Below are 21697 nucleotides of genomic sequence, written 5' to 3' on the forward strand. Positions count from 1 at the left end.
GTACTACTAGTCCGGACTGGGTTGGTTGAGTACAACTACTTAAAACTGGGTTGGTTGAGTACTACTACTTAAAACTGGATTAGTTGAATACTACTACTTAGGACTGGGTTGGTTGAGTACTACTACATAGAACTGGATTAGTTGAATACTACTACTTGGACTGGGTTGGTTTGGTACTACTACTTAGAACTGGATTAGTTGAATACTTCTACTTTGAACTGGGTTGGTTGAGTACTACTATTTAGAACTGGATTAGTTGAACTCTACTACTTGGATCTGGGTTGGTTGAGTACTACTACTTAAGACTGGATTAGTTGAATACTACGACTCATAACTGTATTAGTTGAATGCTACTACTTAGCACTGCATTAGTTGAATACTGCTACTTATTACTGGATTAGTTGAATACTACTACTTAAAACTGGATTAGCTGAGTACTACTACTTAAGAATGCATTAGTTGAGTACTTCTACTTAGGACTGGATTAGTTGAGTACCACTACTTAGGGCTGGATTAGTTGAGTGCTACTACTTAGGACTGGGTTGGTTGAGTGCTACTACTTAGGACTGGGTTGGTTGAGTGCTACTACTTAGGACTGGATTAGTTGAGTACTACTACTTAGGACTGGATTAGTTGAGTACTACTACTTAGGACTGGATTAGTTGAGTACTACTACTTAGGACTGGATTATTTGAGTACTACTACTTAAAACTGGATTAGTTGAATACTACTACTTGGACTGGGTGGATTGAGTACTACTACTTGGATCTGGTTTGGTTGAGTACTACTTCTAAGGACTGGATTAGTTGAGTACTATTACTTAGAACTGGATTAGTTGAATACTACTACCTAGGACTGGGTTGGTTGAGTACTACTACTTAGAACTTGGTTGGTTGAGTACTACTACTTAGAACTGGGTTGGTTGAGTACTACTAGTTAGGACTGGAGTAGCTGAGTACTACTACTTAGAACTGGATTAGTTGAGTACTACTACTTAGGACTGGATTGGTTGAGTACTACTACTTAGAACTGGGTTGGTTGAGTACTACTACTTAAAACTGGATTAGTTGAATACTACTACTTGGACTGGGTGGATTGAGTACTACTACTTAGATCTGGTGTTGGTTGAGTACTACTTCTAAGGACTGGATTAGTTGAGTACTACTACTTAGAACTGGATTAGTTGAATACTACGACTCATAACTGTATTAGTTGAATGCTACTACTTAGCACTGCGTTAGTTGAATACTACTACTTATTACTGGATTAGTTGAATACTACTACTTAGAACTGGATTAGCTGAGTACTACTACTTAGGAATTGCATTAGTTGAGTACTTCTACTTAGGACTGGATTAGTTGAGTACAACTACTTAGGCTGGATTAGTTGAGTGCTACTACTTAGGACTGGGTTGGTTGAGTGCTACTACTTAGGACTGGATTAGTTGAGTACTACTACTTAGGACTGGATTAGTTGATTACTACTACTTAGGACTGGATTAGTTGAGTACTACTACTTAGGACTGGATTATTTGAGTACTACTACTTAAAACTGGATTAGTTGAATACTACTACTTGGACTGGGTGGATTGAGTACTACTACTTGGATCTGGTTTGGTTGAGTACTACTTCTAAGGACTGGATTAGTTGAGTACTATTACTTAGAACTGGATTAGTTGAATACTACTACCTAGGACTGGGTTGGTTGAGTACTACTACTTAGAACTTGGTTGGTTGAGTACTACTAGTTAGGACTGGAGTAGCTGAGTACTACTACTTAGAACTGGTTTAGCTGAGTACTACTACTTAGGACTGTATTGGTTGAGTACTACTACTTAGAACTGGGTTGGTTGAGTACTACTACTTAAAATTGGATTAGTTGAATACTACTACTTGGACTGGGTGGATTGAGTACTACTACTTAGATCTGTGTTGGTTGAGTACTACTTCTAAGGACTGGATTAGTTGAGTACTACTACTTAGAACTGGATTAGTTGAGTACTACTTCTAAGGACTGGATTAGTTGAGTACTACTACTTAGAACTGGATTAGTTGAATACTACTACTTAGGACTGGGTTTGTTGAGTACTACTACCTAGGACTGGATTAGTTGAAAGCTACTACTTAGGACTGGATTGGTTGAGTGCTACTACTTAGGACTTGATTGGTTGAGTGCTACTATTTTGGATTGGATTGGTTGAGTGCTACTGCTTGGGACTCGGTAGGTTGAGTACTACTACTTAGGCCTGGATTGGTTGATGCTACTACTTAGGACTGGGTTGGTTGAGTACTACTACTTAGGACTGGATTGGTTGAGTACTACTACTTAGGACTGGATTAGTTGAATACTACTACTTAGGACTGGTTTGGTTGAGTACTACTACTTAGGACTGGATTAGCTGAGTACTTCTACTTAGAACTGGATTAGCTGAGTACTACTACTTAGGACTGGGTTGGTTGAGTACTACTACTTATGACTGGGTTGGTTGAGTACTACTACTTACAACTGGATTAGTTGAATACTATTATTTGGTCTGGGTGGGTTGAGTACTACTACTTAGGACTAGATTAGTTGAGTACTAATACTCAGAACTGGATTTGTTGAATACTACTACTTAGGACTGGGTGGGTTGAGTGCTACTACTTAGAACTGTGTTGGTTGAGTATTACGACTTAGGACTGGATTATATGAGTACAACTATTTAGGACTGAGTTGGTTGAGTACTACTACTTAGGGTTGGATTGGTTGTGTGCTACTACTTAGGGTTGGATTGGTTGTGTGCTACTACTCAGGACTTGATTGGTTGAGTACTACTACTTAGGGCTGGATTAGTTGAGTACTACTACTTTGGACTGGGTTGGTTGAGTACTACTACTTAGAACTGGATTGGTTGAGTACTACTACTTAGGACTGGATTAGTTGAGTACTACTACTTAGGACTGGATTGGTTGAGTACTACTACATAGGACTGGGTTGGTTGAGTACTATTACTTAGGACTGGATATGTTGAGTACTGCTACTTAGAGCTGGATTAGTTGAGTGCTACTTCTTAGGACTGGATTAGTTGAGTGCTACTAGTTAGGACTGGGTTGGTTTAGTACTACTACTTAGAACTTGATTAGTTAAATACTACTACTTATAACTGGATTAGTTGAATAGTACTACTTAGAAGTGGATTAGCTGAGTATTTCTACTTATGACTGGGTGGGTGAGTTCTAGTACTTAGGACTGGGTTGGTTGAGTACTACTACTTAGAACTGGGTTGGTTGAGTACTACTACTTAGGACTGGATTAGTTGAGTACTACTACTTAGGACTGGGTTGGTTGAGTACTACTACTTAGAACTGGATTGGTTGAGTACTACTACTTAGGACTGGATTAGTTGAGTGCTACTACATAGGACTGGGTAGGTTGAGTACTACTACTTAGGACTGGATTAGTTGAGTACTACTACTTAGGACTGGATTAGTTGAGTACTACTACTTAGGGCTGGATTAATTGAGTGCTATTACTTTGGACTAGATTAGTTGAGTACTACCACATAGGACTATATTAGTTGAGTACTACTACTTAGGACTGTGTTGGTTGAGTGCTACTACTTAGGACAGGGTTGGATGAGTACTACTACTTAGGATGGGTTGGTTGAATGCTACTACTTAGGACAGGGTTGGATGAGTACTACTACTTAGGATGGGTTGGTTGAGTACTACGACTTAGGACTGGATTAGTTGAATACTACTGCTAAGGAGTGGGTGGGTTGAGTACTACTACTTAGGACTGTGTGGGTTGAGTACTACTACTTAGAACTGGGTTGGTTGAGTAGTACTACTTAGGATGGGTTGGTTGAGTACTACTACTTAGGACTGGGTTGGATGAGTACTACTACTTAGGATGGGTTGGTTGTGTATTACTACTTAGGATGGGTTGGTTGTGTATTACTACTTAGGATGGGTTGGTTGATTATTGCTGCGCAACTCACATATCACAACTACTACTCTTTCAGTTTCCACTTATTCAAATCTAGCTTTATATTCACTTGATATAAGGTTTTAGAAAGTTATGCGTACGTAAAACCAGTTGTAAATTATTAGAAGGCCTTAAAATGTCACTGATGTACACTTTGTCTTCTATTCGCTTGCTTTAACCAATAATCATTTACAATGGTAAGTAACGAAAACATGGTAGTTGTTCTTAGAAGTTTATGGTAACTGATCAATAAAAATTCAGCTTTGAATAACATCAGTATTTCAGACAGGGTTAACTTTCATCTTAGAACTTTCGAAAGTAAGAGCTAATGTTTAAATAGTTCTGCATTTTGGCACGTTTATCTGTATTAACCTGCGATTAATATTACAACCGTGTTAGCTATTCGCTATATAGTGTTCGTAACTAGATACGCAAATAGAAAATATGAAGCTTAAATAATTTTTTTATAAACAATTATTTCTTATTTCTAGGATTAATTATTTACTAATAAGCTTGAACGGTTATTAGAAATCCGCTATTGTTTCAGTTTCCGAGATGTTACACAAGAAATGTGTATGCAAAGTGAATAGCACATTCTTCGGATGCCTTGTTTCTTTGTAACTTAATTTTTCTATAACCAAGTCACAGTTAACTTATCAAGTCTAAAGGAGACATTATCCTCTAAACCTAAACATAGGTTTTGATAATCATAGACGTGTTTTCAAATTGTTCTTAGATTTAACAATTACAGACTTCTGAAAGACGCCGCAACCAAACGAAACAATTGGAAACAACTTTTGAGCGAGTCAAATACAATGTGTGTTTTTCTTTTAGCAAAGCCACAATGGCTATCTGCTCAGCCCACCGAGGGGAATCGAACCCCTGATTTTAGCGTTCTAAATCCGGAGACATACCGCTGTACTAGCGGGGACCAAATACAATAACTGATGCGATATTTCTCAGCAGTCCATCAAGTGATTACGTACTGTCTGAGGCCCAGCACGGCCAGGTTGTTAAAGCATTCGACTCGTAACCTGAGGGTCGCCAGTTCGAATCCCGTCACGCCAAAGATGCTCACCCACTCATCCGTGAGGGCGTTAGAATATGACGGTCAATCCCACTATTCGTTGGTAAAAGAGTAGCCCAAGAGTTGTAGGTGAGTGGTGATGAATAGCTGCCTTTCCTCTACTCTTACACCACTAAATTAGGGACTGCCAGCGCAGATAGCTTTCGTGTAGCTTTGCACGAAATTCAGAAAAAAACGAACAAGCATTCTCACAAATTTTCTATAAAATTTTGAGATCATAATTTTTTTTCGCTTACTTTTTATCAATTCTTATCCACCTGTTGGAAGTTTTTATTCATTCTGTGGAATAAATAAATATTCCACCGATCCAGATATAATTTACCAATAAACGATACAATGAAAGAAGTGTTTAGGGTTAGAACAGCTCTCAAATATACGTTGTTAAAATATTATTCCTCTTTCTGTAAAAACGTGGATGCAAGGCACTCTTTTTAAAATAGGTGAGCGGCTCCCTTCCCCCATCTCTGGTCCTATGAACAGCTAGAAAGTAAATATACAGAGATCTAGTTGTTCGGTGCTACTGTTTTGTTTATATTGATATTGTTATTACTAAATGTTATGTTTTTCTACGTAGTATTGTTTTCTTGTTTAGAGACATAGTTGTTCGGTGCTACCGTTTTGTTTATATTGATATTGTTATTACTAAATGTTATGTTTTTGTATGTAGTATTGTTTTCATGTTTAGAGAACTAGTTGTTCGATGCTACCGTTTTGTTCGTATTGTTGTTGGTTGGGTGTTTTGTTCTTGTAGTTGTTGTTTGTGTATGGTTACAAATGGTGGCAGATGACATTTTGCTGAGACGCTGATACAGATATAAATTTTCTGGTTACTCTAGACCAGAGCGGGCACACTTCACACACAAGAATCTTTCACCAAAACAGCCACAGCTGGCCTGTTATAGAAAGAATCACATTTGTTAACGTCATCCAACAAATCCATAAATGGCTGCACCCTTTGAGTTTTTTTTCCTTATTTAAATTAACAAAGAAGTTATGATGTACGTTGTTAGAGTCCTGTCTGTGCGTTTGTTACAAGATGTAGCGTTTTCGTTCCTTCTAAACATTTTCCTCAAACCTACAACAGTGCATCCGAGCTTTTCCAACCTATCTATATACGTATGGGAATTTTAGTCAACAGTTATAATAACAGTGCAAATGTGGTCCAATTATATTCAAATTAAGCTGTCAAAGTGGTAAAATAATTCTTGTCGTCAGTCATTCCTCTCTACCTTCCGAAACGATAACGTTTTTTTTATCGTTCTTTATTTAATGAACTCAAATCTCAGATGACATAGACATGCATAAAAAGTACGTAACTGTAACGAATGCGTAACAGTTATGCTAATTTTAACATCTAAAGGAAAGAAAGCGTTAAAAACAGCCTTCCCTTAATACAGCTATTGAGACAGTAAAGCCCAAGCGGTAAAGGGTTGTGAAATTAATTTTAAAAATAAAAGTGCTCATTTAAATTTAATGAGCAATTTTTTTGACTGGTTGTAATCCTCTGAGAAGTTATTTTTAGAACTGATAAATGTTGATAATGTTGTACATGTTTTGAACAAATTAAAGTGTCTGATGATGACCCAAACAAATGTGGACAAAGTTTTCTTTGTTCTGTATTAAAATGTAATTGTGAATTGAAAGGTGGATTACTTGTATTGAATGTTGAATTAGAGAAAGGCATTAAAATGCTATACAGCTGTAATCAATAATTACTGAATTTACTTTAAGTGTATTGCCCTTTCAGCCGTGGGGGCGTTATAATGTGACAGTCAATCCCACTATTCGTTGGTAAAAGAGTAGCCCAAGAGTTGGCGGTGGGTGGTGATGACTAGTTGCCTTCCCTCTAGTCTTACACTGCTAAATTAGGGACGGCTAGCACAGATAGCCCTCGAGTAGCTTTGTGCGAAATTAAAAAAACAAACAAACAAAACAAACAAACTTTAAGTGTAACTACACTGAGAAATGTCTTGTGTTTTTAAACTAGTTTGTTCGCTACTGTAGCTTAAAGACAATTAATTATTTTTGTTTTAGTTATTCTGCCTTTCTCCGACTAATGCTAAGCTGCTGTTTACATCATTTTAATTTGATTTATTTTGAATTTCGCGCAAAGCTACACGAGGGCTACATGTGCTAGCCAAGCCTAATTGAACAGTGACGAACTAAAAGACAGGGAAGTCAACTGGTCAACATCACACACATCAAACTCTTGGGCTATTTATTCCTTTAACAACGAATAGTGAAATTTATCCTGATTTTATAACGCCTTCATGGCTGAAAGAGTGAGCATGTTCAGTAACTATATACGAACCCGCCCATCGCATATTTTACATCTAGCGCTTTAACCACCATTACAAGTGTCCGGACAAAAAAAAAACACTTCCTTTATTTGATGACTGTAGCATCAAGTTGATTATATATATATATATATATATAATCTTTGTTAAACTATTAAGTTTACTTAGTTTTTAACTATCCATTTATTTAACATAAATCGTTACCTTACCACATTACGTGACACTGGAGAAATATTAGATAAATCTATAAAGGATTTCTCCATTTTAACAAATAAAAAAATATTGAAACATTATATTAATTGCACTTAGAAACAAACCGTGTATTTCTGTTGAGAAACGGCACCTTAGGCATAAGACAGACTAAATTCCCAGGTCAAAGACTTAGACATAACCGGGCCTGACATGCCCAGGTGGGTTAAGGCGTTCGACTCGTAATCTGGGGGTCGCGGGTTTGAATTCCCGTCGCACCAAACATGCTCGCCCTTTCAGCCGTGGGAGCGTTATAATGTGACGGTCAATCTCATTATTCGTTGGTAATAGAGTAGCCTAAGAGTTGGCGGTGGGTGGTGATGACTAGCTGCCTTCCCTCTAGTCTTACACTGCTAAATTAGGGACGGCTAGCGCAGATAGCGCTTGAGTAGCTTTGCGCGAAATTCCAAAACAAACAAGCACACTTAGACATAACCTTACTTTATTTTCAAATGCGGATTGCATGAAAGGCAACAAATTAGGAATATCCATTATAAAGACTTTTACGTCGTGTGTGTTTTACGGTGGTTGACACTTTTGATATTGTAATGTTAGGCTGATTCGACAAACATGTTAAAACGTCTAAATCAAGAAGAAAAGTTTGTGCTGTTTGTAGTTTCGTTTCTCTTTATTAGGGTTCAGTATGATTCTAACTGTTTATAAAGTTGTTATAAATATAAAACATTTACAGTCAAAATTAGCATTTTTATTGCATTAATACTTCTTTAAATACAGGTTTTCTAGAATAATACCAAAGTATTCTAATCACAGACACCGAAATCTCCAAGTTAATTAGCCTTAGGCCTAACATTAGTTAAGCCTTTATCAAATAATCCTATGTTCGATAAACAGATAAATTAACACTTTAAGTTGTGTACGTTTTCTCGCTTTAGTTTAATTAGTGTTAAACTTTATCACAGTTAGCAGTATCATTAAATAAACTTATGACGTTATTCTGCGAATTAACGCTAGACCTTTTTAACAGTTTTAATAAGCTTTTAATATGTTGTACACAATGTACTTTGTTTTTGTTTTGAATTTCGCGCAAAACTACTCGAGGGCTATCTGCGCTAGTCGTCCCTAATTTAGCAGTGTAAGACTAGAGGGAAGGCAGGTGGTCATCACCACCCACCGCCAACTCTTGGGCTACTCTTTTACTAACAAATAGTGGGATTGACCGTCACATTAAAACGCCCCCACAGCTGAAAGGGCGAACATGTTTGGTGTGACATGGATTCGGACCCACGACCCTCAGATTAGGAATCAAATGCCTTAAACACCTGGCATGCGCATTTAAATAGTACGATGTGCACGCATTTTCAGGACAAACAAAAAGAATATTCTTATAATAGTTGAAAGTTTTTGTGAAACTATTAAACTAAAATATTTGATCAGTTTACAAACCTGTTATTGTTTTCTGTTTGGTTCTCAAAACAAATTTGAATAAACAGTGTGAATGTGTATTTATAGTTAATAAATTTCTAGCATGAAAGTGGCATACACAGCCATCAATCAGCCTTCCACACACCAGTGTTAAAAAGTAATCACTGGCACTTGCAGGTGGAAATAAGAGGGGGAATCTGTCTCCTTACGTTTCATGAAAACTTGTACGTTTTACCATGAAACTTAACATCGTGGTTAAACTAAATATTTTAGTAATTTTTTGTTAAGTCTGTAAATTTTTTTGTTTGAGTTTAAAAAACGCGCACAACACTTATTATTTTAGACTGTTGAGTTTTACACCGTAAAAGATGATCCCCTCGTATCTGTTGTGGCATTTCCTTCTGAATATACTTACGTGGGCGCCCATGAATGCAACTTTATTAGTATTTCATTTTTTTACTACGTTTTTAACTTGACGTTAGCTTTAGAACATTTCATTCATTCTTAAGTTTCTACTCGCAAGTATTACAGTGAAGGCACAACGCTTGTATTGAAATGAAAATTGTCTGTGTGTTTTCACTATAAATATGTTTATTCCAATGAGGCCCGGCATGGCCAAGCGTGTTAAGGCGTTCGACTCGTAATCTGATGGTTGCGGGTTCGAATCCCAGTCACATCAAACATGCCTGCCCTTTCAGTCGTGGGAGCGTTATAATGTGACGGTCAATCCCAGTATTCGTTGTTAAAAGAGTAGCCCAAGAGTTGGCGGTGGGTGGTGATGACTAGCTGCCTTCCCTCTAGTCTTACACTGCTAAATTAGGAACGGCTAGCGCAGATAACCCTCGAGTAGCTATGCGCGAAATTAAAAAAATATATATTCGAATATCATGTCATTAAGACGTGGTTTCACGTAAATTATATATACTATCGTAATGTATGGCTTGTAATAAGAAAGTGTGTCAGTCAGTAGTTGTCAGAAATACATTCTCATCTCACAAAAGAAACAGACTAGGCTTCACTTCTTATTTGGAATAATCCTTTAATGGTTGCTACGTGAATAAATCAAATTAAAATCCAACAAATCAAAGCTAGCAATTTTTTCTATATAAAGCGTTAGAGTACTCAGGGTTCTTAGGATACTGAGAACACATCACTCAAAGTTCTACTTCTTTCTAATTCTTCAGTCCTAAGTGATTTTTCCAAAGAAGGATGTGAACATTGTACAGGTATTTGACAGCTTTAATTATCTACAAATAACACGAGACAAAACGTTAACTCTGTTTCTTACCCCTCCTTTTCTAGAGTCATATCACAACAGCCCCTGTACTTCACTGGGTCTTGAAGTGGTGAGAAATAGAAGACCTGTATTAATTCGAAGAGTTTATTGAATTTCTTTTGTGATCTTCTTTATTTAGACAATTCTAGCAAGTGTTTTCTTTGTCCAATGTAACTCGAATGACATTGGCGTGTTTTTCTTCCGTTGTGTCATGTGTGGCTTCGCCGACTTTGTACGAATAACAATTTATGTTTGTGTTTATGTGTGTGTGTGTGTGTTCATACTTCTTCTGGCAGAGGCCTATATCGTTTGATTTATTGTTCATCTACAGAGGTCAACCATTTGATTTATTGTTCATCTACAGAGGTCTACCATTTGATTTATTGTTCATCTACAGAGGTCTACCATTTAAATTATTGTTCATCTACAGAGGTCTATCATTTGAATTATTGTTCATCTACAGATGTCTACCATTTGATTTATTGTTCATCTTCCAGAACAATCTGCCATCTCTTCTGTGAAGATTTCAGAAGAAACAGTGAGGGGAAATATGGCGACGCCTACTGTCATGTGTCAGTGCCATGAATGTGAAGGAAAATCTCCCATCTACTAATCATTATTATAAATGTGTATAAATACACTGTAAACATAATAATACAGCTTAATATATCATCAATACTAATTATTACTATTGCCACAAGTTTGTGTAAATAAACACAATACTTAACAAATTACAATTTATGGACTACATATTAAAAGTTATATGGAAGGTTTTTACTTGTTAACATGTGTTGCTGTGATCACCCGGATAGGAAGAACTGAAGATAGATGCAACGAAAAAGTAGAATGCGCAACATTTCTCATCCGCAAGGAAAGAAATAATCCACTTGAAACTACATTAAATTCACCTCTGTTACCATCCTGTTTTATTTTTGAGGTGAGTTGCTTCTATCCGCCATTTTGATCCCTGTAGCGTATTTTGTATTTCTGATAATGTTACCTAGAGCAGTCCCTTGCTTTGAGCTCCTGATGAGAGAGAAGGCAGGCAGTCAATCAGTAGCCACCCACCATCCATACTAAGATACTGACTGTTAATCTTATAATGCACCTACCACTTAAAGTGTGTGAATTAACTTGATGGTATCACACATATTCGAACATAGTTCCGACTTCCAGACCTCTATCAACCACAAGGATATTCCATGTCTTACTTACTCTCACTGTTGTATTCATACTCTCTTCAATTATTAAATTTGTTCATGTTCCTTCCTCTATTTCAATGTTGTTTTCAAACAAGCAGTTTCATCACAACTAACCCGTGCCTCGTATCTTAAAGATTCTCAGTAGGAAACACACACGATTCAAGAATGTAAAAAAAAAAAAAAATCATCCTATGTGATTATGGATTCTGTAACCAACAAACTCGTGGACCCACGAGCGATTCGTAGCATTAAAAGTTTAGGAAAATGTCCTTGGCAAGATGACAAATGCATTCCCATCAGGAATTCTAACGTCAATAGAAGATAAAGTAGAAAACTGTACGGATGAAACTCCTTAAGAAGAAATGGTAAAATTAATACACCATTACATATTAAAATGTTTCATTGAATAATCAAATATGTCATAACTCGCTTTAAAATGTGACACTTTGATTCAAGGAACAGCAACCAATGCTTATTTCTTCCTAATTTAAACGTATGTTAATATGCAATATTTTTTGTCTCTTGGAACGTATAAGGTATTAATTAATAAATTATTCCAGAATTTGTATCTCATCCAGTTAACAAAACAGTATTTCCTCTATTAACACTGTTTTTACTTTAACTATTATACGATAAAAGACGTCAATTTCTTCCAAAACACGAACACTTCTTGCGCAACAAAAGCACTGGGTATGTATATAAAAACTAATAGAAATCTAACAAACTATTTTCAACTGTCCTCGTGTAATGTATAGTTTAATTTACAGATAATCGCATCTAGAGTCTATGAGAAACACCACCCGCCAAGCTGCTCTTCATCGAAGAAAGATTACGATTGACCTCTATACTATAATATTCCACGGCTAAAAAGGGTAAGTATGTTCAGTGACAAGATTCGATACCGCGACCCGGAGGTTATGAGTTAAGTGTTGTAAGTACCAGGCCAAGCAAATTGAATTTGCTTGAATTTGCCAATCTGTATTATTACAATATTTCCCCTAAAACGTCTCTTCATACCAAACAACAAATTAATTCCACTCGATGTTAAATAAATTATTGATGTAATGTCCCCCCAGTGGCTCAGCGGTATTTCTGCGAGCTTACAACGCTAAAATCCGGATTTCGATACCCGTGGTGAGCAGAGCACTGTGTAGCTTTGTGCTTAATTCAAAACAACAACATTGGTATAAATAAATCCTTCCTTCGCAGGCTTTTGTATGGCAGAAATAGTGACTAAATGTAGAAGCTACTTACATTTATGTTAGAAATAAATTCAACTAAAATGGGAACAGACAATCAAAATAGGATATATTATAGGAATAACAGTGGAGTTGGACGCATGTAACTTACGAATTTCAAAGAAATCGATTGTGACCGACTGACACCTGGCTTTTATGATTATGATACGTTAACTAGCTGCCTTACAAACAAAATGTTTATTGTAGTTGATAATGAACTGAAATCAGAATCAAAGTATTCTGAATTTACAATAACAGCTTTCTGTAATTAAAATAATGGTATTCTGAATTTACAATAACAGCTTTCTGTAATCAAAATAATGGTATTCTGAATTTACAATAACAGTTTTCTGTAATCAAAATAATGGTATTCTGAATTTACAATAACAGTTTTCTGTAATCAAAATAATGGTATTCTGAATTTACAATAACAGCTTTCTGTAATCAAAATAATGGTATTCTGAATTTACAATAACAGCTTTCTGTAATCAAAATAATGGTATTCTGAATTTACAATAACAGCTTTCTGTAATTAAAATAATGGTATTCTGAATTTACAATAACAGTTTTCTGTAATTAAAATAATGGTATTCTGAATTTACAATAACAGCTTTCTGTAATCAAAATAATGGTATTCTGAATTTACAATAACAGTTTTCTGTAATCAAAATAATGGTATTCTGAATTTACAATAACAGTTTTCTGTAATCAAAATAATGGTATTCTGAATTTACAATAACAGCTTTCTGTAATCAAAATAATGGTATTCTGAATTTACAATAACAGCTTTCTGTAATTAAAATAATGGTATTCTGAATTTACAATAATAGCTTTCTGGAACTGAAATAATGGTATTCTGGAATTACAATAATAATATTCTGGTATTGAAATAGTTATCTTCCAGAATTACAATAATGATCTTAAATAATTAAAATAATGGTCTTTTGTAATTACAATGACAGTCTTCTAAAATTAAAATAATGGTATTCTATAATTAAAATAATAATCCTCGGAATCTGTGTCAATAAACAATTCAAAGTTTACACTGGAACAGGTGAAGAGTATATAAAGGGAAACTGGGAATGTCGTTTGGTAGAGGACCTGCAGCTATTCATTCTGTACCTCGAAACTTTGAAGATTTTCGCACTCAGCCCACATAATTCATACGATGTGAAAATTAAATGGTCTATTTACTAAACTGGTAGCAAGTGAGGAAGACTAATGGATGAAAACGCTGATTGCAATTTAACCATGTGAGCTTAAGACAAAGTACTGTTTCTAAGTCTGCCTGTTTTCAAGTAGCCCATACTTTTATCACGTAGCTATGGCCATTAACCCAGAACCAACAAAGATAAAGCACTGGATAGTTTATCGTGAGACTTACTATACTAGATGTTTGTAAACCTAAAAGTCTCACAGGTCTATCGCTAATAAACTTGCCATTGTTCAATGAAACATAAATATAGGTGTCAGCAGGTTTAATAGGCAACGTATGCTAGCTATCATTTTAACAGATAATTAAAATGAGGATATTGGTTACCTTGTAATACCGTTTACTGTTATTAGTACAGAGCTAATTGAATTATTATCTGTTGTCAGAGGATCTTCTGTAAAACCCTCAGTTGCTGAGCTGTAAGCCTGAGATGTCATGCCGCTAAAACCGGGTTTTGATACTCGTGGTTGGCACAGCACAGACAGCCCATTGTGTAGCTTCGGGCTTAACAATAAACAAAACTTTCGTACAGCAACTGTAACCTAAAAGTCTTCCAATAGGGCCATTGGCAGTAAGGTCTTTAATTATAACAAAGTGTTGAGTAGCGTAACCACTGAAGAGTTGCATAACAATCTGTCCCCTAAGTTCGAATGCGTTTCATATTCTACACTATCATGGATAACTTAACCAAAAACCCCGAAATTGTGATTAACAACGATTCACGACTACAAACGAGAAAAGATCTTAAGTTCCGGGAACTTAAAGAGTTCACAACAATGATGCGCTCTATGGTAAGATCCAAATTTACTGAGCATTTAGAGTGTTTACATACTAGATAGGCTTAGCTACTGTTGTTAAAACAACTAATTACTTTGCTTTCAATTTTAAAATAATAATAAATAATATTATTATAAGTTTACATTAAAAACTAGCACTTAAAAAAGTGTTTAAACCAATAAAATATCAAATGTAAACACATTACATATTTGTGAGGATGATATTCTGTCAAGGTTTACAATGTGTTAAATTACTCTAGATTCACAAAGATATATAAAAAATATGTAGGTTTGTTACAAAAAACCTAACACTTAAGTATTCTTCATACTCATAGAAATTGATCTGAAATACGTTAAGAGAGTTGAGAAAATCATGTTATATCGTGAAAGAGAGAACCAGTATTAAAACTGAATACGTTAAGAGAGTTGAGAAAATCATGTTATATCGTGAAAGAGAGAACCAGTATTAAAACTGAATACGTTAAGAGAGTTGAGAAAATCATGTTATATCGTGAAAGAGAGAACCAGTATTAAAACTGAATACGTTAAGAGAGTTGAGAAAATCATGTTATATCGTAAAAGAGAGAACCAGTATTAAAACTGAATACGTTAAGAGAGTTGAGAAAATCATGTTATATCGGGAAAGAGAGAACCAGTATTAAAACTGAATACGTTAAGAGAGTTGAGAAAATCATGTTATATCGTAAAAGAGAGAACCGGTATTAAAACTGAATACGTTAAGAGAGTTGAGAAAATCATGTTATATCGTGAAAGAGAGAACCAGTATTAAAACTGAATACGTTAAGAGAGTTGAGAAAATCATGTTATATCGTGAAAGAGAGAACCAGTATTAAAACTGAATACGTTAAGAGAGTTGAGAAAATCATGTTATATCGTGAAAGAGAGAACCAGTATTAAAACTGAATAAAAACAAATTTATTATAATCCAATCATTATCAATGTGTTACGTTTACTAAGTTATGTCAGGTCATGTATTTTTCACTTGAAAAAAGGTTTGGAATACCTACGGGAGGCTATTCCAGCCCATAAGATGCAGATTTATATTTGTTCGTTCTACAAGTTTCACACATAACAAAACTTATTAGTAAAAACTATGGTAAAGCTTTACGCTTCAGTCGTACTTACACTCATTGTTTATATTCTTAGGTCTAATAATCAAGGTCCTTTGGGTTTTTATACAGCCGAACAAATATATCGACTAGAACTCACTCTGGGAAAAAGAAACGCTCTTTCAATAGAAACAAAGCACATTACCCGGATTCAAATATTGGCATGCTTTATCATACAATCATCTTCAACGTTTTCAATAAAACGGACAGTTTCAACTTTGAAAGTCATAAACTTTCAATTTCTTCATGCAAATATTTCTAATAAATTGTCAAAATGTTTATTGCTCTCAGCTTATTAAATAAAATAGCATTTGTGGAGGACTTCTTCGACAGAACTTATAATTCCACTCGTATCTTTCACAAATTAAGCTCTCCTTGTCGTATTTTAACAACAAAACTCAGTAATGTCCTTGTTATTTATTACTCATGGGTTTAGAAGTTTCACAGAGTGCCACGACATCTATAAAAATTTCACATCCACACTTCAATTCCTTTGAAAATTGTTTAAGGTAATAAATAGTGAACCGATTTTGTTTGTAGACCACCATTAGTGTTTGCCTACCGCCTCCCGCTAGTACAGCGGTATGTCTCCGGATTTACAACGCTAAAATCAGGGGTTCGATTCCCCTCGGTCGGCTGAGCAGATAGCCTTTGTGGCTTTGCTAAAAGAAAACAAATTTTGCCTACCATCAGTTTAAGCTCTTAATATATATCAGCGTATGGTTTATACTATCAGCATAACAGTTCCATATATGGTATAAAGCTACGTCATTAGTTAAATTACACTAGTTTTTGTTAATTACATTGACTTTCATGTTTACGATTGCTGTAACTTTCATTTCTAAGGTTTATTATTATTATTGAAGTTTCTCGCTTATCGTGTTTACTTTCTCGCTTTTACAGAAAATTTAACTTTATTTACTGCCTCCAGGCGTCTGTTTCATGTCTTTTGTTGAAGAACAGGTGTTAGTTAGCTAAAATGGCAGTAATTGGTAGGACGCAATTCATAGTATGTTTAACTTACTGATCTCGTTTTATCACGTTTAACATTTAATTACGGAACCAATAATGGTACAATTTTTAGCTATTTATTATACAATTCAGGTATTTATTTAATTTATTTTCTGTGTATTTATAACTTCATTTTTTGGCCGTAGTCTCGGCACTGTCCTGCTAGTTGACGTCATACCTATACAGTAACACGTGTCTTAGCAATTTAAGTCAAATGCCACGCTTCTCTAGAATTATGCTATCATTGTGAGGGAGGACTGTGAAACGTTCTGCTTATAAACAGTTATGTTACATTATTCAACGGACATTAAACCTATTACATCTGACATCTAATACGATGTCTTCCGTGTGTAAAGTATACTTTATTATTATTTACATTAACAGCACTGAGTATAATGTATAACGCGTCTAGTATTTTCAAAAATTTTTTTTGCGTTAGCATGTATATTTAAAAGCCTCCTAGTGGCCAGTTCGAAGATTTGTAACACCAATAACCGGGTTTCGATACCCATGGTGGGCACAACACAGATAGTTCATTATGGGACAACGTTGGGCTTAACAACAAACTGTATTTAAAACTAACGTAAATCTCGTAAGTTGACTTAACCTCGTGATATATTATTGGGTTTATGGCGAAAGAAATCTTTAACAATGAGAATACCCAACTGATAAAGCCACGCATTCTATTATGTATACGTACGAACGTAATAAAAGCATATTTAGTTAGTTATATTCATTGCATGTTGATCTTTAGTTTAGCTCTAACTATAAAGCTTGGTTTGATTGAAAGTTAATATTAATGACAAATACGTTAGGTAATTTACATACCAGTAAAAATACAGACATAAAAATGTTATTGAAATGTCCAACTTGCTTTCAACCTACAGATGGAAATTAATTTTACATTGGATCTTTCAATGAGTTTTATTATGCATTTACTATTCTCTCTTTAAAAAATTCTAGCAGTCGTTCAAGTGAAACGAAACAGGCCTAATGAATAAGAATAAGCAATGGATAAATAATAATAAAATAGAAATCCTATAAACTGAAAATTATCTTCGTGAAAAGAGACAAAAATCTGAAGGTTAAAAAAGCTTTAAAAATCTTATCACTGAAGGTACATTCTTTAAAGGTAAACTTCAGGACACATTAAGGTAAACTTTATTTTAATGTGAAGTCCCTATGTTTGTCTATATCAATCACGATCTTTCTAGACTCTGTTTAATTAAGTCTGCCTATATTTTGTTAATCAACATAACTTATGTCACAGGTAAATTAACTTCATAACTTGTGCAACCTTATCTAAAACGTTTCAAAAAATACATAATTTAACGACACCACCTGGCTTGTCGGTTCTCGTAAGATCGTATAAACACTTACTATTTTTTGGAAATTACGAAACATTAAGAATCTTTTAAGAAATTGAAGTATTTTGTTGACTCTAGCATACTTGATTCCCACTACTAGCAAAACATATTCAGTCAGATGAAACGGAACATTTAAAACATTTGAATGATGGTGGATTGACTTCAGTCATGTAGACAAGACTTTCGTATAGAGACAGTCATTTAATCTCTAGGATACAGTTTAATCACGAATAAAATGAAGTTTAAATCCTGGACGTTTGTTTTGAATTTCGCGCAAAGCTACACGAGGGCTATCTGTTCTAAACGTTCTTAATTTAGCAGTGTAAGACTAGAGGAAAGGCAGCTAGTAATCACCACCCACCGCCAACTCTTGAGCTACTCTTTCACCAACAAATAGTGGGACTGATCGGAACATTATAATGTCCCCATGGCTGAAAGGACGAACATGTTTTGGTGTGACGGGGAGTCGAGCACCCTAACCACCTGGCCGTGCTGGCTCAATTCCAGAAAGAAAAATATAAACTAATTTGAAAACCTAACAGTTTGTTCGATTGAATGTTGGATTTTTTACACTGAAAAAATATTTACTTATCATCCAAGTTCTGACAACACTTTTCGGTCTACGTATAAAAACAAGATTTGTTTAAATAATTACGTGAAAATTACTGTTAGGTACTTAACTCATTCAGATATTAATCAAATGGAGTTAGAAAACGTGTTTCTGATTCGTTAAAGGTTATAGCGAATAATTAACCCAAGTTGGTGAAAGGATGAAATAGTTTGCTGTTTTAAGACATGCTTTTAAATACATTTTGATTTCTATTTGGTGAATTACATAAGCTAAAGTTTGTTGATAACCCTTGGTAACATTTCTTTGTGCTCGTTTAATACAAGCTCAACCTTATTTTAACGAAAAGGGGCAGAAGGTACCAACTGGATGTATCACCTGCTTTAACCACTCGCACCAACATACATTAGTGTGTTGTCTGTCTGTCAGTCGGTAGATACTAATATAACATCACATCAGGGACGCTTAAAGTTGAAATGTGTACTGTCGTGGCGTCAGAAAAACGTGCAAATACCATGAATCACGAGAAAAATTATACGCTCTATAGAATACAACACCGTAAAACAAAAAATGAAAATATTTCTTACTCTTAATTATGGTTTAAATTAATATTGAAACAGAACAATTTCAGAGATCCTACGGAATATATTTAGTATCAATTTTACAACTCTTTGGTGATCTAGAGGTTACAGAATAAAACATAAAAATCGCAGCTGAGTTTGTTTTAACATTATAATGCTAATAGGTTTGAATATATGGCATGATTTTAAAAATATATCAAATTTAATATAAACCTAAAAACGGTAGGTATAATTTTCAAACAATATTATATTTTAATGCAAATTAAAATATAAAAACAGAAACATAATTGATTTTTGTTTTTAAAATACTATCCCATCGGAATACAAATGTATATAAAAAGTAAGTATTATTTTTAAAAATATTATCGATTTTACCGAATCTGAAATCAACAACAATACGAAAGAATACTTGAACTATTTTAAATATTTTTGTAAAATTTAATAATTTCATAATAGTACATTACACACTTGGCACTTTTAAACAGCAGTTAACTCGTGAAAACACCAGTTTCCCTTATTTTATGAAATGAAACTGTGAAGAGGGCTAAATATGCTGTTTGATAGAACTTGCACTGATGGCCCAGCATGGTCAGGTGGTTAAGGCACTTGACTCGTAATCCGAGGGCTTCGGGTTCGAATCCCCATTACAGCAAAATATGCTCGCCCTTTCAGGCGTGGGGGCATTATATAGTGACAATCAATCCCACTAAAAGAGTAGCCCTAGAGTTGGCAGTGGGCGGTGATGACTAGCTGTCTTACGTTGCTAAATTAGGGACGACTAGCGCAGATGGCCCTCGTGTAGCTTTGCGCGAAATTCAAAACACACAAACAAATTTCCACTGATATCCAGCACACTAAAGAATGTTAACTATCACAACAGCCTCAGAGTCTCTGCTTGTAAATAAATGATGTTTTTTGAGTTCGCTCTTCACGTTCCATTCTTTAAGTCCTACCCCAAGGGCCTCCGTACTCCTTCTGTTCATCAGAGTAACATCTACGTGAAGCTAATAGGTACATGAAGTTAACACCTACGTGAAGCTGACAGGTACATGAAGTTAACACCTACGTGAAGCTGACACTCTGCGACGATATAACAAAAGAATTAATGAAGGATCTGTTTTAGTGTTTGAAAATAAATTATTTCTCAAAACTGGAATTGAAATAATGAAAGGAAAATGTTACACATTAATATGTTACGTCTCGAAAAGAGAATTTCTATTGTACCTATTGTTGTATAATAACGTTTCACAGGTTTAAAACTTGTTAAATAGCTTCATAAAAACACTGAAATGAAGCCTGTTATGTTCACGCTGATGCCTTATAACGCAAAAATCCAGCACTTCTATGGTGATATATAAAATACATCATTGGAAAAAAAATTGTTTTAAGACGTTAATAATGTGACTGTTGTCGTTTTTTTTTAATTTCGCGCAAAGTTACACGAGGGCTATCTGCGCTAGCCGTCCCAAATGTAGCAGCGTAAGACTAGAGGGAAGTCAACTAGTCATCATTACCCACCGCCAACTCTTTGGCTACTCTTTTACCTCTGAATAGTGTAATTGACCGTCACATAATAACGTCCCCACAGAAGAAAGGGTGAGCATGTTTTGGTGTGATGGTGATTCGAACCCGCGACCGTCGGATTACGAGTCGATTGTCCTACCCACCTGGCCATGCCGGGCCTCAGTGTGACTGTCATTAGAACATGGTAGATGGAGAGTAAAATAAGACTAACCGTCCCTGTAAATACTTTACTTCAGTAAAATATTGTTTGTAGTAAATATTTTACTATTCTAAAGTGATTAATGGCAGTGAAACCTCATCGCAGTGGTGTATTGTACTTTGAAAGTGCTTAGAAAAACTTACATCTAAGAAAGAACACGTTGGACGATTTTTTTTTTCTACGCGTTACGTTTTTAGGTTTCTTGAATATTTTTTCTTGCTCATTAGCTAGTGAAGATACGTATATATTAAGTTTATTAAATTGAATTATAGGCAATAATAGTCTTTGTTTCATCTGCTTAGTTCTCATATAACCCTAACGTTCACTGGTATATCGCGGGATAGATTCTTCAGCAATCCGATACAAAGTATACCGAAATTAGAAGGAAAGCTGAAAGCAGTGTTTATGTTATTATGTTTTCCTTATATTTTTTTTCAAACATGAAAAAAACAAACGATATACCTGAACAATAGAAAGCAGAGAAAAGTTATTTTTAGTATCCTGCCCTCTATTTTTTTTATGATTACTTTTTAACATAAAGTTTAACTAATTTTATGGCTAAGATCTTTTCCATATGTGTAATAGATACTTTCACATCTCTTTAGTGGCATCGGAAGAGAAACATCTATC

Source organism: Tachypleus tridentatus, chromosome 9, assembly GCF_004210375.1.
Source record: "Tachypleus tridentatus isolate NWPU-2018 chromosome 9, ASM421037v1, whole genome shotgun sequence".
Classification (NCBI taxonomy): domain Eukaryota; kingdom Metazoa; phylum Arthropoda; class Merostomata; order Xiphosura; family Limulidae; genus Tachypleus; species Tachypleus tridentatus.